Genomic DNA, 4,570 nt, shown 5'->3' on the forward strand with positions numbered 1-4,570 from the left:
TTGATAAAGAGAATCATAAAATGTTCTAAAGGAGGAGTTTATTTCAGCTGGGTGTATTGTCATAATTCCATTTTCTAATCTGATTGAATTTATAGTTCTGATTGCATTTTTTTAATTCTCCATGCAAGGAGCTTGCCCACTTTGTCACCTTGGTCATAGTAGGATTGTTTCAACCAGAGAAGATTTGCGGCAATTTTATTTGTGGCAAGCTCTTTGTATCTAGCTCTCAACAGAAGAAGCTCTTTATGTTTCTCTGGGCTATCATTTTGATATAGGTCTAACTCCAAAATTTTAATCTGAGTCTCAAGATTGATTAGTTCTTCAAAATGGGTCTTAGATTTAAAGCTTATATAGTTTATCATCATGCCTCTAATGTAAGCTTTAAATGCTTCCCATTTTATACTTGCACTAGTTTGATCTGTATTCATCTGGAAGTGGATGTCAATGTTATCACCAAGAAATTTAACAAATTTGGGGTCTTGCAGCCATTTTGTTTGAAAGCGCCATCTAGGGGGACATCGAGCAAGACTTGGTATATAAAGGGTTAGAGAGATGGGAGCATGGTCGGATAGCACTATACTATCATAGCCACAGTCGTTTACCTGGAGTAGTAATCTCATGGAGATCAAAAAGTAGTCAATACGTGATGATGTTTTATGAATACTTGAATAACATGAAAACTCCTTTCTGTTGGGATGGAACTTTCTCCAGACCTCAATTAAGTTAAGATCATCTATAGACTGTAGCAAGAGCTTTCTAGTATGAGGATGAGAAGTGTCAATGCCTGAAGAGCGATCGTTAACAGGGTCTAGCACACAGTTATAGTCACCACCAATTATATATTTTCCAGGCATGGACAATATAGTAAGAAAGCGACTCCTAAAAAAGGAGTGATTGTCCTCATTAGGTCCATAAATGTTGACCAGCGTAATTTGAACTTCTAATATTGTTCCCTGCAGAATAATATATCTGCCAGCTGGATCAATTACTTCCTGGTTAAGCCTGAATGGGATTGATTTGTGAATCAAAATTATGACGCCTCTGGCTTGGGAGTTGAATGGAGCAGCAAAAACCTTTCCAGGCCATCTTTTTTTAATTTTGGTAATATCTGCCAGATGTGATTCCTGCAGAAAAATAATTTGAGATATAAGTAGTCTAATCCTGCCTAGTACCTCTTTTAATTTCACTAGTTTATTCAACTATCTGACATTCCAGGATGTGATCTTAATATCTGATTTACCTACCATTTAGTATTCAATCAATTATGAAGCAGAGCACCATATGAGAGACAGAAATACTACACATTTTACCCAGGCAAATAACAATAACAGTAATGAAAAAAGATCAAATAAAATAATCCATGAAATGCATTTCCCCAAACGAAATACATAAACATGACCCCTTAAGTAACTATGCACTTCGGTTAGTTAACATATCTGATCCTCATAGTGAGGAGCAGTGTGGCGTAATAGCATGAAGAGTCCCCTTCTCCTGCATGCTCCGGCAAATTATTAATTATTTAGATCATTTAAATGATTCTCTTAAGAACATAGATATATATTGTCCTGCCAAATAGACATAGCTTTAGGAAGGCTATCGAAAAATAAGGAAACTGTAGTGGAAGGAGCAAGAGAAAAGCAAAACTTAAAGCAGCCTCACCATAGTGTATAATGAAAAGGATACAATTTCCAGCAACCTATGATCCCATTGTACAGCCCGTTTCAAATAAACAAGAATCTCAACATTGTCTCACAGGTGTTGGCGTCAGTGGGCTCTGCATTTGAGTTGTCAGTCGTTGTGGCCAGCGTTACATCAATACAGCATGGTTTTGTTTACCTCGTCCCAGTACAGTGTCCTACATTTAGCCTACTTATCCTTGGGCGCAAGTGCGTCGCTGGTGTCACCTTGGATTCTTTGAACGAACTTTTCTGCATCGTGGACCGTTGTGAAAGAGTATCGCTGCCCGTTGTGAGTGACCACCAGAATAGCCGGATAGAACATGCCATATCGGAGCCCCAGGGATTGTAGCTGCCTTTTCACCGGGTCAAAGAGCCTCTGCTGTCGGTGAGTTTCAGCTTCAATTCAATTCAATTCAATTTTATTTGTATAGCGCCAAATCATAATATACATTATCTCAAGGCACTTTACAGGGTAAGGTCAAGACCTTACTTTGTTACAGAGAAAAACCCAACAGTTCCCACAACGAGCAAGCGCTTGGTGACGGGGGGAGGAAAAACTCCCTTTTAACAGGAAGAAACCTCCAACAGAACCGGGCTCAGGGTGGGCGGCCGTCTGCCTCGACCGGTTGGGTTTAGGAGAAGATAAAAAGAGGGGGTGGGGGGAGGAGAGGGGAGAGAAGAGAGAGAAAGAGAGACCAGGAACAGCTGTGTCAGTAATGGTGTTATCAATAATAGTGACAGGTAACAGTGGTTAATAGTAAAGATGAGTAGTGGTGGATCTGGAACCTCCCCCGAGGCAGAGATACCTGCAGAATGAGGACAGAGAGAGGGAGAGAGAGGAGAAGCACAAACTACAGGAGAGAGAAAAAATACAAAGTTAATGGCATGAAGTCATCGAGAGAGAGAGAGCGAGAGAGACAGAAATAGAGAGAGAGCGCCCAGTGAATCATGGGAATCCCCCAGCAGTCTAGCTCTATAGCAGCATAACTAAGGGATGGGTCAGGACATACCCGAGCCAGCCCTAACTATAAGCTTTACTAAACAGGACAGTTTTAAGCCTGATCTTAAAGGTAGAGAGGGTGTCTGCCTCCCGAACCCACACTGGGAGCTGGTTCCACAGGAGAGGAGCCTGATAGCTGAAGGCTCTGCCCCCCATTCTACTCTTACAAACTCTGGGAACCACAAGTTGACCTGCATTTAGAGAGCGAAGTGTCCTATTGGGAAAATAGGGAACTATAAGCTCTCCAAGGTACGATGGTGCCTGACCATTAATGGCTTTGTAGGTGAGGAGGAGGATTTTAAATTCTACAGACGTCGTCATCTACAGACCTGTTGGCTCTGTAGGCGAACTGCAGGGGGTCCAGGAGTGGGTCAGTGATGGATTTGAGATGGGACAGGACAAGGCGCTCAAATGATTTCATGACCACAGAGGTGGTCATGACCACTACTGAATAGTAGTGGTCATGAATAGTACTCAATTAATGGATGTTTATTTGTTTTCTTAATAATGGGGCAAACATTTAATTTAATTTGTGATTCACGAGCCACCTGATGGGCGTGGTTAATAAAAGGCCCCCTGCACGCAGCTGTTTTGAGTTGCAGTGTGCGGGTGGACTGAGACACAGCAGAACGTTTTCTTTGTCTTCCTTTCCTGCAAATTTGGTGCTACCTGGGTTCACAACGAGTAGCCGCTGTGTCGTGCTGCTCTGCCAACAGGTTATGGGCCCAGAGAAACCCAGAGACAGCAGTGTGTTCCCACCAATGTACCGGTGATGATAGCACGCTGTTAGCACCATGGGCGGATGGGCTGCAGACGCGAGCCGCCATGGTAGCCGCTGGTCGCGGCTCCTGTTTGATGGAGATGAAAAAAGTTACGAGTTATGGGAGGCGAAACTTTTGGGCCACCTTCGTTTACAAGGGTTAAAGGACACTATTTTAACAGAGCCCACGACTGAAGACGCGAATGAGCTGCGAGAAGATGCGGAAAAGAATGCTGAAGCCTATGCTGAACTCATTCAGTTTCTGGACAATAAAAGTTTGTCGCTGGTGATGCGTGAGGCTGCCGATGACAGGCGGGAAGCCCTACAGATTTTAAGAGACTACTACCAAGGTAAAGGAAAGCCACGCATCATAAGCCTCTATACTGAACTGACTTCACTTCAGAAGTCATACAGTGAAAGTGTGACGGAGTATGTGATCCGGGCAGAGACCGCGATCACAGCGCTAAGAAATGCCGATGAGATACTAAGAGATGGACTATTGGTAGCGATGGTTTTGAAAGGTTTGCCAGAGTCCTTCAAACCATTTGCGATTCATGTCACACAACGGGATGAGACGATGTCGTTTGCTGAATTTAAAACAAAGTTACGCAGCTACGAGGACACAGAGAAGATGTGCACCACAGCAACAGATGACAACGTAATGAAGGTGCAGCAGCAGAGAGTGAGACCCGCCGATAAAGGTGAACGGGGAGCTGAGAGGGCCGCAGCGGACGTGGTGTGCTTCAGATGCGGCCTAAAGGGACATCTGGCCAGAGCCTGCCAGCGTAAACTATGGTGCAGTCACTGCAAGAGCACCACACACTGGGACACAGCCTGCAGACGGAAACAGCGCCGGAATCAAGACGACGCACGTAAGGTCTCCGGGGAGACAGATGACCAGGACATGTACGCCTTAAGAGTGAGCGAGAGGGCAGCAGAAGTCAACGGGAGGGGCCTGATGGTCAATTGCGGGGCAACATCGCACATCGTCACGGACCTTGCCAAGTTTAAGAGGTTTGACGACCGGTTCCAGGCCAAGACACACTGCGTGGAGCTGGTGAACGGCACGCGGTGCATGGGCGTGGCAGAGCGCAGAGGCGATGCTAAAGTTTGTCTGATCGACAGCAAAGG

The sequence above is a fragment of the Trachinotus anak genome, unplaced genomic scaffold (assembly GCF_046630095.1).
Source record: "Trachinotus anak isolate AG129_WGS33_773 ecotype Australia unplaced genomic scaffold, CSIRO_AGI_Tana_v1 ptg000001l, whole genome shotgun sequence".
NCBI lineage: Eukaryota > Metazoa > Chordata > Actinopteri > Carangiformes > Carangidae > Trachinotus > Trachinotus anak.